At 34.9% G+C, this 16,569-nt stretch overlaps 1 protein-coding gene across 4 annotated transcripts in view; it reads right to left on the minus strand.

Moving 5' to 3' along the window:
* The window catches only part of lqf (epsin homolog lqf), a 46,008-nt gene extending 29,585 nt beyond the window's left edge, over nucleotides 1-16,423 (minus strand). For 3 of the 4 annotated variants that reach the window (XM_076116973.1, XM_076116972.1, XM_076116967.1), the window contains exon 1: nucleotides 16,041-16,423. The gene's annotated coding sequence lies outside the window, so the exon portion shown is untranslated. Of the gene's footprint in view, nucleotides 1-15,588; nucleotides 15,906-16,040 lie in introns of those variants that run through there. The other variant, XM_076116974.1, reaches the window with a different exon arrangement.
* Between the last annotated feature and the right edge of the window lie 146 nt (nucleotides 16,424-16,569).

Raw genomic sequence — 16,569 nt, forward strand, 5'->3', positions numbered from 1 at the left:
TATCCAGTGTAAGACAGGAATTCCCACGAAAATTAGACAGGGTTAGAGCTAGGTACACCACACTGGCCAAACGTCGAATGGGGACTTGAATCACAGAAATATTACTGATTTAATAAAGAAATAGCTACGATTAATAAACATTCATATATTTCCTCTATGCATAATGCCAATAAACTATTTATATCCTGCAAAAAGTCTAAGTAAACATGCAACTAACAAAGACAACTAATATGTCACATCATTGTACGTAAGTGCAAACAATTTCACATTACTTACACAATTTTGAAATACAGATAAAACTCAGAAATGGACTACACAACGATTCTTCGCAAGATCATGATAAGATAGTTGTTGAGTAATGGTAAACAACGTTTTCTAGTCTGACGCAGTTTCTTTTAGATACAACTAATAAGAGATTTCGTTACCTAGGTTGAGAATTAGATTTTAAGAAGAACACTGTCTTTTTTTGGGTATGAACTCAACCCCTCCTACTTTCGGGAGGAGACCCTTGTCCAGCAGTGGGACAGTAATTGGTTATAAAAAAAACTGTTTTGAATTACGTTGTGCGTAAGTATTTTTTTCAGTATTCACAACATTTTAAATATAAAGTTACTTTGAATGTAACCGTAAAAACCAGGGAAAAAACATATTTTAAAACGTTATCCAAACAAGATGTAAAACTATTTGATACAATTGGTAAAATCATTTCGAAATCAACTGAGCAACATTTACACCATTAAACTTGTTGTTGGTTGTTGGATCGTGTGCCCTCGGTCTTACAAAGAGGGTAGGAGGAGCGCTGTGGGAGGAAGCACTATGACTCGAGACGGGAGGTAGCACATACTAGTTATATGAACTGTTTGCGTTAGGTAGGCCGGTGTGAAATATGGTATATTCCCGTTGTCCACCCCCTGCTTGTCCACCCCGGGTGGACAGTGACACAAATCTTTTAAAAAGTGCTCGGTGTCCACCCCTGGGGGACAGTGAGAATTAATTTTAAATTATTCCCGCTGGCCACCCCGGGTGGACAAAGACACGAGTTTCATATTACTAGTCTCGATGTTCACCGCAGGTGGACAAAGCCACTGCTTAAATAAACATTCTCAATGTCCACGCTTGATGGAATTGGGTGTAAAAAAATAATTAAGTAGGTCTAAAGTTTAATCATATTATCAACATCTTTTACTTTTGCAATCTACACAAATAATTATCACAATAGGTATTAATCAAAGTCACAGAAAAATCTTTACATCCTCATCCTTTCTAGAAATAAATCAATATTGAAGTCCCCATTGACAAGTCCCATTCGCATGTTGTGAATAAAATGATCACTTAAAATATATTTTTTTACGTTTATTGTTATAACTTATACCTTGGTTTAATAAGTGCCGCAACTTAGCGTCAATCAACATTATATGGGAAAACACACAATAGATAGTGTAACTACTTCTATTTACCCTAAAGATGTTGATAATATGATTAAACTATGTACCTACTTAATTAATTTTGTTATAATTATTTACACCCCATTCTAGTAAGCGTGGACATTGAGAATGTTTATTTAAGCAGTGGCTTTGTCCACCTGCGGTGAACATCGAGACTAGTAATATGAAACTCGTGTCTTTGTCCACCCGGGGTGGCCAGCGGGAATAATTTAAAATTAATTCTCACTGTCCCCCAGGGGTGGACACCGAGAACTTTTTAAAAGATTTGTGTCACTGTCCACCCGGGGTGGACAAGCAGGGGGTGGACAACGGGAATATACCTGAAATATTCGCATGTTCTTTGACGGTATTATTGTTGCGTAATATTGAATACTGTTAACACTTCTGAATAAAGAATTAGTATTGATTAAGGGACGTAGTCTGGAAGTCTACGGGAGAGAAATATGTCCAGCAGTGTACCACCTATACTTATTAATAGAATTTTTTGTTATCATTAACTTCATGATTTAATTTAGTATTCCAACCGTAATTTAACTTAAGGCAGTCCAACGCCTGCAATGAAAGGAGGACTAAACCTCGAGTCCACCACATTGGCCAAATGCGGAAGAACGAAGACTAGCATTCGATGGGCAAGCAAGGCAACAGAGAATTACAATAAACGGACCTCGTTACATCGGGTCATAATTGTCCAAAATTGGTCATTTTACTCTCGCTGGGAACAGCGGATCACGACGCCTAAAAGCGATACTTATAGTCACGTTGATTATAACAGATTTTTACAAAAATAAGGATTACCCTTTTAAGTAAAAGTGAAGTCATTTTTACTTCATTGATCGATTACTAGCGAGTGCATCTTGACGTCATATTCCAACCTATGCGTATAAGGTTTCTTTTTATCTTAGTAGGTATACAAACAATCATAGCAGTTCTAAGATCGGCTTTGTAATATTTACCTATTATTGCGTTAATTGGCATAGCAACAAACATTATATATTTTAGAGGTTGAGCAAGTTTTTTGTTAAAAAAATATTTTCAGAAAATGTTGATTTGAAAAAGAGCTAAAGGCAGTGTCACTAGTTAACAATAACCTAGTACTTCTGAAATATGAGTGTCGTTTTATTAACTAAGACTAAAGTTACAGTTTATTTTTGAAAGTCTTTCACCTCGTTCTAGGTGTAATCAATATTTTAATGAGCAAATTAGTAGTTTTAATCAATATTCCTTGAGTATTGGCCTTTAGTTCTAACATTATGCCTACTATAGGTACCAGTAGGTTTAGGCAGTAAGTACATTTACAATATTGGTCCCACGTAAGACAAGCCTATTGCCGTACTACTATATTAAACTTAGTACATAGAAACATTTACCTTATTATTATGTACGTGTCAAGAAGGTATTAAAGTAAATTAAAATACATAGTATATAGAGGCCCGTGTGTATTTGTTCTTAGTTAAAACAATAGGTGTTTACGGCGGTGACGTCATCGCGTTATCATGATAACGATAGTGTCTGTTGCAATAGAATGTTCTAGATTGTGTGTACTTTTGATTTGTAACTAGGTGAAGAGTCTTGTACAAGGGGGATTCTTTGAAATATCAGTTAGATTGCAGTAGAGATACATTACACTCATTAAAATTAGCTAGTAGAGGATAAAATACATATTTCACCAGTAGAGGCATATTCTAGGTGTAGAACGGAATTAACTAAAGGTTAAACTACACATTTCTGTAGCCGTTCAGATTATCCATATTGCAGTCTTATCCAGGTTATTATGATGGGCTTAAATCGTCCCACTGTTGGGCAAAAAGTCATGGTTTGGATAAAAAATATTAGAATTATTTCATTACTTCAAGAGTGAAAATTAAAGATAGTTGGCCTGTTTTAATATCAGATAGATTATGAGGTGGAATTCTAACAGACATTTTTTTTATATTTGCTGTCACTTTATCTATTAGATAGGTTATCAAATACTTATTCATAAGCCGTGATACTGCTGATACAAGACTTGTATGTAGAAAAAATAACTAATAGGAAAATCCTCATACAAATACCAAAAACGAAGAAAGCTGCTTACACCACAAAGCAAAAGGAGCGTGAAGTTACAAATTCCTAGAGAACCATTCAAAATCAGTAGAAATCTATACCGAAATATGAATAAAATTCGCTTTGCACGATTCTAACTGTACCTTTTGTGATTTTACCAGTTAGATGACTTATTTCGAAGGTGGTAAGGTTGATCATCGTATGGCTGTTTGTTTGTGAATGGAGTGCGTTCGTTGAACTTTAGCTATGTGCTATGCCACGGATTTGCATGTATTATTTGTTTGTAGATGTTGTCGAAAATTGTGTAACTAAGAAATCGTTATCACTTGTTCTGACGGTAAAGGAAGTGTGATAAAATCTTGCATATTTGAGAGTTTTTTAACGATATTCTTGAAGGGATGCAACGTTTTTAACTTGCCCTTAGTCAGTGTGGTGGACTGAGGCATGGCTCCCTCATGCCGGCAGGAGACCCTTGCAAAGCAATAGGACAGTAATGGGTTAAATTTATCAGTATTTACAGGTAACCATTGATATTGACATCCCACGCGGGAGTTTCTAGTGCCACGAGAGCCCACACCTTTTGAATATGTTATGTTCGTAATTGTTTATCACTTTCTTGAGGTGTTTGTGTGAATAATAAGACTTATGAATACGTTAAGAGTATGATCAAATAAAGGTAAACAGGTCCAAGATCCACCTGACCAGCACAATGACCCATCAATCTTTTTGCCTCTTTAGAAAGAGTTTAATATCTGGTTTAAGATATTCTATGGGTTCTATGGCATATTGCTCTCGGTTAAATTTAAGTACCACTTTAACTAAACCTAGCTAAAGCTAACCTAAGCTAAAGACGGTAACCTACCCGAATAGCCACAGACTCAATGTAATATACTAAGGACTATTGGATTCTTATTAGACTCAACCTATTTAGACGAAATTTATCTTTATCAAACTATCGTCAAATATAAGCAACTATTTACAAAAATCAACCCTCAAGTGACTAAAATAGAAGATAAAAGTATGTTTGCGAGCTAGTTTTAAGTCTAAATTAATTTACATTGAAATTTTCCAGTTGACAATAGGTCGTACATACATTAGTAACAACTATTTCCCATGAGGCTAACAATAGGTTTAATTTGATTACGTTTTTAATAATAATGTTGTATGATATAAAAGCTTTCTATTAGATTAATGTTAATTGTCTAATTCTGTATGGAATGGTGACATTATATCAACACAATAATAGCGAAAAAGCTCGTCAGAGATTGCATACAATAAAATATGACGTCAGTTGGTTGTAGTAATCAAGCGGCTACCGTTTTGTGCGGGATAGTAGGTTCTATTTCCATACAGAACATAAGAAAAATACAAATAGTTGTAATGGGTCCGTTATTTGTTTGTTAACTTTAGAAACAAGAGTAATTCTTATAGACAGGCGTCGATATACCTACAAAAATGACTATATTTTAACTGCTAACACTAGTAGAAAAGCCGCAGTGAGGGGAAGTACAATAATCACGCTAACAGATGATCGAGATTCGCCAATCTGTCAAAATCATCCGCCATGTTTGTGACGTCACAATGGCGGCCAGTCAGGTGGCGCACTCCTGCGCACGTGGGGTGACTGACCGCTCGCTTCCTATCTCGATGGGATATATCATCATATTGTTTCCGACTTTGCATATCAATGATTTTGAATAGATCTAGTTTTTAATTCAAGTTTATTTTTGTTTTCACAGTTAGGCTTGAATGAGTGATTAACTGTTAGCTAGTTAGACTGGATTCCGTTCTCAATATACCTATCTAGGATTGATAAGGCAGAAGGCGAGTATAGTTCTCATAATAGTATTTAATGTTAAACACGAAAGTTAAGAAGAAGTTTGTAAGGATTGTACCAAGTGTCGATATTTGGTCTTTGTATGAACGAAAGTTTAAATGATAGTTGCTTTGAACAAGATATAAAAAATGGGTGGCATTACACTTAACAACGGATTTCTCTAATACAAACAGACTCAAAACAGATGGACCGTAAATATAAAAATGTTATGTAGGCATCGAATCCACGATCGGCGATCCTTCCCGTGATAATAAAGATCTTTCAGCAAATGGTCTTTGAAGATTAAAATTAAAAAACTCAATTAAATTTATTTACTTACAACAGCATTATAGGAAGTGAACAATAAAAAAACCACGGATAGAGACAGTGATTTCCTACATCCCAGTAACTTCACGGCTGTTTCCGCTACGGGTATGAGCAGAATACCAAGTGGTGACGTCACAGCGTGTAAAAATAAACCGCTTGTGTATACGCGCAAACATGTTTTGATTAAAATGTATTTTTAGCCTGTTTTTGTTTAAGCATGTGCTGATCAGCTGTTTTTGAAACTAGTTACGCTGCAAGACTGTTAAAATAAAAAAAACTAGGTAATAGAATAAATTGTAAACTCGTACATAATTTACATAAAAATACAAGATTTACGCTTTTTTAGATATAGTATTATCCTTCTAACTATTAATATAACAGTAGGGAAAAGATGTGAAGATTTATGTTTGTTAATTGTTATTCTTTCAAATCAATCTTCAATTGTGTGTTTGTAATTGTCAAAACAAACTATGTGGGCTTTGTAGAGACATACTGATTGGGCGATCATAGTAGCATAACTTGGATAAACACATTATGATGCTTTTTACGCAGGGAGTATTTCCCGAAGCCGCAGGCAGAAGCTAAGTAACCTTTAGAATTATAATAAAAACTTAATATTGTTAAAAATATAATAATTAAAAGTCAAACAAACACAATTTTACGCAACGTGTTGATGCAACAATGTATGAAAAATTATACACTTTCACATTTTGTTAACCGTTGCCGAGAACATCAGAGACAGAAAACTTTGAATACAAGATTTCTTGATGACAAGAACATATTTTAAGGAGAGATATTTAAAACAAGCTTCTGCTAGCGACTTCGTCCGCGTGAAGAGATTTCCCAGGGTTCTACCTTGTTACACCTCATGTAAGTTGTCATTGCAAATGCTTAAGTCTAGGATGGATTCCTAGCATATTAATTAGACTAATATTGATATTCCTGTACTTCCGCGTTATGTAGCGCATTCCATTGAAAATATCCGACTGCTAAATGTAACATTGTCTAAAAATTTTTCACCTAAAGGTTAGGTTCTACCAACACACTTTCATCAATCAAAATCGTACAATCATACTCGTACAATTACCTTCGCAATTCTATTATTACTAGCTGACCCGGCAAACGTTGTTTTGCCATAAAAATTAAATAAAAAAACCTTGAACACACACAAAAAATTTCATCAAAATCGGTCCAGCGTTTAAGAGAAGTTCAGTGACAAACACACTTACAGAAGAATTATATATATAAAGATGGACATCCCAAGCCAAAACAGAATGTACTATTTAGAGATGAACCACAAAAAGGTTAGATAATATTCAACGACACAGCATGACTGGTCCGAACTTCGCACCTTCGTCACCAATGAGTCATTGTTCCATGAAATATGTATGAATGTATGAATCGTAGCGAATACCTACCAACATTGAGAGAGATGAAGGATACCATACTGGAAACGTTTTTGGTCATCCTTAACCAAACACACATACCTAATATCACTTTTTATCCCCATAGGGGTAGTTTGAGACCAAAAAATACCACTTGAAACTTCACCTACACAATGAACGTGCCTGCCATGATCTCCATCAGCAAAGGTTGGATGGAAAGCCCTGTGCTTACTTGCAAGAAGTCAAAATAAAAAAAAAATGGCGACCGAAATCACAAAGGTCAAGAGAGAAACCTCCAATAGATTGTTGGATGATAATATGGTGTTAGAAGTTTGTATCAAGAAAAATAGTCACTTATTAGTCTGTGAACTTAGGAATCTACGTACGTTCTATGATTAGTATAATCAAGTAAGTATGTTAAATTCTTAGTATAACTTAAATTATCATAAACAAGTGGGTTATAAGAAGACTTCACGACAGGTTATCGCAAAACTCTAAGGTACTACTTTCCTTAACATCATTAACTCTGACCCGTCAGAAGAAAGGTTAATCCATCGACATTTCACCTTGCCTGCAAGGTTTTAGAGCATGAAACATTAACGAAACAAAGCCGGGCTCCAAATATAAACTATTAAACATTATAAAGGCGAAAGTTTGTGAGTATGTATGGATGTTTGTTACTCTTTAACTACTGAACCGATTACGATGAAATTTGGTATGTAGGTAGCTGAAAACCCAACACATAGGTTACTTTTTATCCCGGAGTTCCCGAGGGATCGGGATTTACACGGGAAGGGTTCCCACGCGGTCGAAGTCGTGGGCGTAGTAAATTATAAAACTGCAGGTTGTAGGCTTGACCTATGAATTTTCTATGCCTTCAATTTGGCACGTGTGTTTTGTGGGGTACATTAAAAATTTAGGCCAAATTGGACTTGGTGGGAAGCCAAGGATGTCAAGACTAAGGGAGCACTTATTAGTCGTTGCATCACTAGAACAATGAGAATACGAGGTTAGAGAAAGTAGTGAGGAATAAGTCCGAATGGTCGGACTTTGGCTCAGAATTTTCGTGCGAAGAAGTGGGTACGAGAATGTCTGGTTAACCTCTAACCACGGCAATAAAGAATGTGTAAACAATTCTATGCTGTAACATAAATATTTTCTACATTTTTCTAATGTATAAACGTAACAAGTAAAGACTAAGATTTGTATAAGCCCTTTAAGACAAGACATAGTTGAAAGCATAGCTAGTTTTGCACGAATCCATAGGCTACTAGTTCAGCTTTAGAACTTGAATTGCTTGGATTGCTTAGGGATAGGTGACGCAGATTTTTTTATTTACACATCCCTCCCCTACTACGATCGCTTCACCTTTAGCCTGTTTGATCGTACCATTTCTAGGGAAAGACCTCCCCTTTCTTTGCATAGCACCCTATTGGTACTTATTTTAATTAAAAATACTTTAGAGATATGGCAGTTTAAACTCATTTCGCTGCTTTTCAGTGACAAAAAAATTCAAGAATCGGCCACAAAGGGAAAATAAAGTAGGTATACATATTTGAAGTCTTACAACTCTTCTTAATGCTATCATCGATCGAAGCATTAAAACGTTGCGGTCAAGCATAGGACGAGTGTTTACATAACGAGAACTAACCAGTAGGTCACGTTCGTCTAGCGGCCTCTATTACAACTTACGACCCACTAATTCTATTGAAGGTTACTCCTAAACTGGTGGGTTAGGCCGAAGAAAGAAGGCATGTTAAAAGTGCCTACCACACGTATAAACATCACCATAATACTCTAAGTGTTGGTAAAAGGAATTCCGTGCGTGTAGTTTCGCACTTTGATTCTCTGAACGAAAAAGTACAGCGAAATAGCTACGTCAATAATAATGATCTTGAAATATGACTGTTCCATAACACAGTGTCTTAAGTCAATATATTAAAAAAAAGTAGTCCTACACCTACGCAATAAGATTATTACAATCAATACAAAAAAAGGTGATTGATTTGAATCAAAAAATCAAAATCAAATCATTTATTCATTTAGGTCAAATATTGACACTTATGATAGTCGTTACAATTACTGAATCTACCACTAGCTCGGAAAGGGGGTGGAGCCTTATGAGAAGAGCTAGCAAGAAACTCACGGCCACTCTTTTCAATCGCCAAAAGTTTTACAATGTGGTTGATACAATAATTGATCATGCGAGGAGCTGCCAACAATCAGCGATATAGACTAAACGTCAAATAAGGAAAATGAATATAGCTAGGTTATTTATTAGTCTCTGATCGTACCGTATGTTGGGAGCACCTACTAGCATGTGATAATAAGAATATGGGCAGCAAGTGAGCACATTGGTTGTGAACAATATAAAAGAAAAAAAAAAAGAAGATACAGTTTTATGATTAACATCAAATTGTACGTAACATCACCTAATTGCATCATTAATTGCCCATATTTTACAATATTTAGACCTACTGCTACTGAGTTTATACAATTTATAGCAAAGTTCCCTAATTTCATAGAATCCTAATCAAGCGAGCGACTAATCCCAAGAGCTATTGTCGTTTAGATACTCATCAATTCTGTAATAAGCTTTCCTAACGAGATGTTCCTTAACAGCAACTTTGAATTTTGGCAGGGGTAAATCCATGATGTGCTTGGGAAGCTTGTTGAAGAAACGAATACCGAGACCTACAAACGAATTGTGCACCTTGTGTAAACGATGATGGGGACCTACCAATTTGTGTCTGTTTCTAGTGTTATAATTGTGTCTATCGCTATTTGTTGCGAAAGTCCCTAAATTTTGTTTTATATACAACAAGTTTGCAAGCACATACTGTGATGACACCGTCAGTATCCCTATCTGCCCAAAAAGCTCTCTCAAGGAGTCTCGCGCTCCTAAACTATATATTGCGCGAATAGCTCTTTTTTGAAGGACAAAAATAACATCTATATCAGCAGCCTTACCCCACAGTAATATACCGTAAGACATGACGCTGTGAAAATAACTAAAGTAAACCAGTCTTGCCGCATCCACACCAGCAAACTGTCTTACTTTTCTGATTGCGTACGCGGCGGAGCTGAGTCTCCCCGAGAGATGCGCTATTTGAGTGCCCCATTGGAGCTTGCTATCCAGACTGATACCTAAAAAAGTTGCCGAATCTACCAAATCGATAGTTTGCCCATTTACGACTATGTTAGTACCTAAATTCCTCGCGTTGGGCATAGTGAACCTAATGCACTTAGTTTTGTTAGAATTTAATAACAGATTATTACAAGTGAACCAGTTGTGGACCTGTTCAAGAATACTATTGATATCAATAAAACAAGACTTCGAACGATCTACTTTAAAAATGAGTGAAGTGTCATCTGCAAATAATATAATATCACATAAGTCCTGCACCTGAAAGGGGAGATCGTTTATATATACGAGAAAAAGAAACGGACCGAGTATCGAACCCTGAGGCACGCCGAGCAATTAGAATTTAACTTAGCAAGGATCAAAGTACAATTTTGTAGACTTTTTTACATTACGTGCAAAGTCAGCGTGGACACAAGACCGAAACAATTTAATTCTGTAAAAAAATCTATCCTCTACAGGTAACAAGTAAAGTAAATTTTTATCACGTTATCACCAGCTAAAAATACATCCAAATGTCCTAATCAAAAACCTTGGTATACCATCAAACCATGACATACAACATTAAAAGCTATCTCCCTATAGGGTGGTGTTATCAGCGATAGTGGTGATTAGCAACAGATCGATAGAACCATCGTAAACGTGGTCTAAGCATGTGTAGAGCGGGCGGCCTTGACCGACGTACCTGTTTTATTATGGCTATTTTATATAACAGTTCCTGCACACCCTCGGTTTGAAGGCTATGGGTAAATATAGGCCGTAAAAATTATGAAATTGAGTTTTTTTGAAGGACATGTAAATTTTTTGATGTGGTTTTTATGTTGCGTAGGCTTTACGCGCAGTCATTTTATTTCTTAGATGATTTTTAAAAGCTTAGGGGTTGATATTTAAGAAAAAAGCTTATGTTTATCCACGGGTCTTCAACTTTCTAAATGTTAACTGCTACTTTTTCATTAAAATAGTCAATAGTTTTTGTATGCAAAGGTTGAAGGATCTTCAATTACAGTGTAAATCACATTTTCGGGAAAAATATAAAATTATTCTTTGGCGTGGTTTCTGCTCGTTTTTGGTATGTGAAGGAGAGGTCTATAATTTGTAAAGAGGCAGTCATTTCTCAACGAGGAAGAGTGATTAATATACATTTAGTAACCATCCCGAAGGTTGGATTACTACAGCATAATAACTAGCTTGCCACATCGTCAACAAGCTGATGAGCTAACACTTTGGTCTTAACAAATTAAAAAGACTACAAATTAAAAATTGTTGAATATTACAAAGACATTTAATGTGAACACAGGCCACGTAGTTGTTACCAGAACATACCAATTTCAATGAAAAATAACTGAATATGAATAAGAAGAATCTTTAGATTCGGAACTTGGATTTGCCACAAACAGTGACACCCGGTATCCACAAACCGGAGATGAGAGGAGACGAGAGGAGATGTCCTGCGGATACCGTACCTTAGGCAGTTGCAGAAGATCATAAAAACTAGCCCATCTAATCACAAGTCTCCTACGAAAAACCCCAAAAATGATCTACAAGAACTTTACCTGTAGTTATGAATTGCACACTGAAATATAACCATTCACCTTGTTACTCTATTAGGAAGTTCCGATAAGTGAAAATGCTAGCCCTAGATAAGGAACCAGCATATTCCACGATATGTAAACAGCTCTAACACAATGCTAACTGGGCGACCTTGCGTCGTGCATCCTATCACAGTGGGAATGCTAATTAACCGTGATTTGTACAAGCCCTGCTCACTTTATGGAGAAACACACCGTTAATATGAACACGTATTACGTAAATGGTTAATGATTTTTATCAGCTGTGAATGTAGTTTTGCCTACAATGCTAAGCCACTAGACTTAGGTTAAACACTTCTCTTATTACTGTGGAAGAACCGTGCCCAATTGATATCATAGCTGACCCACAGCAGGGGTAATAAATGATCGCCGATCTTTTTAAACAAGCAAAGTAATAAAAATAGGATATGAGATTTAACACATTATAAAGTTAGAGGAAATCCAAGAATTCCTATCGTTTTCAATGTAACAAAGCATTCCGGATATCAAGATATCGCTTACATTAAATTGATTGATACGACTGCGTCAAGTTATGATTCATACTAATTGTTCATCGTAAGGATGACTTTGATAACGTATCGCCTTCGCTGATAACAAGGTGAATAACATGTTTTGGTGATTCTCGTAAATGTTATTCAGTAAAGAATAATAAAACCTTTGTGTCGTTTTTTATTAGCCTAAAAGTTGGTCATGCGAAAACATTTTTTGTTTACAAAGTCATTGACGGTGCATCAGCTCGTCGCATAATTTTTAAGATGTTAGGATTTAGATATATAAATTCGCTACTTTTCAGACATCATCATCAGTTACAGGCAATTATTTTAGATGGTTATATTAACAAGGAAAGCGTATTTTTGAACAGCGTAAAAGTAGCTTAATTGTGGCTTAATTTTGTGATATCTTTTTAATTTAAATATAAGTAAGAGAACTAACTTTTAAACTAATTTGAACGTTGTTTAGTATTTGCCTCATTCCGTAATATCTTTAAAAGATCCAGGTAAATAAGGGGTTTGCAAACAGTACGTCTTTAAGTAGTTAAAGAAAAATAAATGTGGAAATGTCACTGTTTTTTAAAGGCATCATATTATATTACTTTGTCCACCAAAAAATTAAGTGAACTCGTGATGTATATAATATTTAAATAAATGTGTGAACGGCAATGTCCTCTGTAATCGAGAGGTCAACGTATTGTGAAACTCCTTAACTCTTCTTATCATATTGTGTTTATGATTTTATCACACACAGATTTGTCAACAAAGGATTTTGTAGACGTTTCATTACGTTGAGCAATTAACTAAAATGGAGGCTAGTTTTAATGTCTTATTTTAACATCACGGCTTTTATTCCCGGAGATGTAGGTAGAGGGGTATTAAAATATAGTGATGTTTGCGATTATTAGAGGGGGATTATTTTATTTACCATAAAATAGGGGGCTAGCCTACTGCCATATACGTGACGGATAAAGTGACCTAACTCAAGTTTACTATTGAGAATATGCCATAGAAATTAGAAAATTTAGCAGTATTTCGTATTTTTCTACAAGGAGCTCGCCTTTAGGCGGCTTGAAAAAATTGATCGAAATCTTACGGCAATTTGAAACTAAATACCTATGTAAATTGTCATACTAATTCTTTAATTTAACGAGTATGACATCGACAGTAAATATTGTCATTACACGCGCCAGTAGACAAAATCACGAAAGTAGCGGTTACAATGTAGTGATAACGTCATTATCTTACATTAAGGAAAAGACATTGTAAGGAAGACGACGATTGACATTGTGGGCAACCTTGCCGTGTTGCCGTCAGGAAGCCACGAGCCACCATGATCACTGACCTTAGGGCCAGGTAAATAGGACATTTATAATTTGTGCAACAGATACACTTGCCGTGTCAAAATGTGAATATTCTTATCAGATATCAAGGAAAACATTTTGGAAGATCACATGAACTGTATTTGTCCATACTAATATTGTAAATGCCCAAGTTTGTCTTTTCATTACACTTCAACAATAATCATTAAACCGATTTAGAATATGATAGTTGAAGATCGGGGATCAAGCAAAGATACTTAAAAAAACATCCTTTAAGCAGATGAAATGGGAAAACTGAACAAGAACAACATGGTCAACTTATAAAATGTGAAAGTTCATATAAATGGATGTTTTGATATATGGGTGTTTCTTACTATTTTGCTTAAAAACTACTGATTGGATTATGATGAAATTCGACACACAGACAGTAAAAAACCTTAGATCAACACATATCACACTTATTGCCTCAAAAATTATTTTCATGTAGACAGTCATGGCTTGAAACTAGTCATCACTTTACTAGGAAACATTAATATATGACTGATTTCATTTGAAAATGTATTGTTAATTTAACAAATTAGGTGTTTTCCTGTACACCGATTTAAAAACAATACAGAGAGGTCAAAAGTGCTTCAAATGTTGTACAATAAATTATCACTAGCATCTGTTTGTTTAAAACAATGTCATATGATCAGTGCACAGAAGGTTATTCGTTTTTATCTCACAAAGTTGGCAAATTAGCTTTGAATTTAAATGCAACTAGGTAGGTTCGGCCCACAATACTTTTACACAAAAATTGTATTTTAATGACATTTAGAAAGTTTAACTTGACGAGCACATACTTTATATTCCCTGAAATACTTCAGATAGATAAAGTTATAATGTGTACATGTTTCCTTTCCTAGACTTTATCCCACTTAATGTGGAGTCAGCGCAACATGTTTTCTCTCAAAAATATGCTGTAAACAGGATTCAGCTGATATTTTAATAATTTACGCTTTCCTGACAACAACCCTGCTTGGGAATCATACTTTTCATCCAAATAATTTTGTGTATAAGCACCAAGAAACATATAGATATTAAAAGAAACATAGTGGCACAACCTGTGAAACGAGGAGCCCCATATCTTTACTAGGGATATAATCTTTATATGAGTTGTTATCTAAATAGATTTAGCTATTCCTGTAAAGACAAACAAACATACTTTCAATCAATTTATACCTACTCAGGTAATTCTGAGAATGCAAATCATGTGACCAATAGTTAATTGATGAAATCAATGTGCATGAAGAATTAGGTATTTTAATTGTGGAATCTTTAATTTAGTTTAAATGCCATTAAATTAGGCTAATAAACACCTAGTATTGTTTTTATTAAACTTTCCTGTAGCCCCGTTTACCGTATTTGGTACTTTAGTAATTAGCTGATTGGTAATTATAGATTATGTTTAAAAGAGTTATAGGTAGTTTTATAATATTTACCTATGATTGTTCTATTATTTATATGAGGAAACTTAAATAAAGGTTGTTCCAATTACTATAGTATAATAATATTATTGACAGTGGTATTAGTCAGTTTTTTCTGTCCGCATGTAATTAACTGGAAGAGTAATGTTAAGACAATTTACCTACCTAAATGTTATCATAAATTTGTTCTATGAATCTTATATATTGGGAAATACCCGTTGAGGTCTGTGTCATTGTGACTTAACATTTAAGAATTGTTAAGAAAACTATTTGAATTAGATTTGTGATTTTGGTGATCGGTAACGTTTAAAATGAAGTCTCATTAAAGTTAATTGCTATTATTATTATATCTACACCTTTCTAATTTATAGTATTTGTTTCTGTCAACACAAAAATGTGTCAAACTAATTAAAATTGCAAATAATATAACCAGGCACCGTAAAATGTAAAAAATAAGTGTCTTATAAGTAAAAATAGTAGCAAGCACAAGGTTGTTAGCAAGGTCTCATACAAGATACAGTAAAAACTAAGGTTAATAGAGGAAAAATTAATAAAAACTTACACAGAATAAAACTAAACTGGCTGAGGAACTTTAAGAACTACACTAGACACTTAATTACAACACCTTTTCGTACAAAACGTACGCTGCGCGCACGGATAACGGAATATACTGGGGACCACTTGATACTGCTATCATCTGTAGATAATGTTTATCATATCAAAGGCAAACTTAGCACAAAGAATATTCAACTTGCATACACGTGACGTCACAAAACAACCACCCAATTCGCAAATACACAACACAGACATCCGATAAAGCTGCTAATCGCGGCCTAAATACGATAACTACGCGGCCCGCTACGTCAGCCCAGACTCGCTACGTTTACTAACTACGGCTGGCCGCTGGCGGCTGCTCTGACGAGGTGAAGGTCTAACTTGCACAGTCACACACTCAGCAATCGCTACATAGAAAGTTAGTGACGGGCAAACATTGATGCAATACCAAAAACTTACCAAATAAAAGGCAGGCTTGACTTTTTATTGTTTATCCTTCAGTCAAACTTATTTTCGTAAATAAATATCACACATTATAATGTTGTCACGTCACACAATACGTTATCACACGATTTACTGCAGAATTTTGTTAATTTTTCGTCTAAACAAAACAGTTTTTGACGAATTGACAATTATCGTTTTTATTCGTGACAAAATCAACATGTCCTCCAACAGGTCATCCGGTCATAATAACTCTTGATTGATTGAATACACATGCGATTTCGAATAAGATGTAAATAATATTATAAAAATGTAAAATTGTTATTATTTTAATGGATTTGGTATTCCATTTAGTAACGTATTTATTTTATAAAGATATCAGAATAAAAATATTAACACTAGAGTTGTCCATGAGTCACTAAAGTCTGACAAAAACAAGGTAAGAAAAAATAATTCTAGTGGAGATCGCAAGTGTTCAGTAATAAATAAATATTTTTAACAAAGACATCCTTGCGAATTTCACTCTGAGATTAATATGATGGAAATA

The sequence above is a fragment of the Anticarsia gemmatalis genome, chromosome 8, assembly GCF_050436995.1.
Source record: "Anticarsia gemmatalis isolate Benzon Research Colony breed Stoneville strain chromosome 8, ilAntGemm2 primary, whole genome shotgun sequence".
Classification (NCBI taxonomy): domain Eukaryota; kingdom Metazoa; phylum Arthropoda; class Insecta; order Lepidoptera; family Erebidae; genus Anticarsia; species Anticarsia gemmatalis.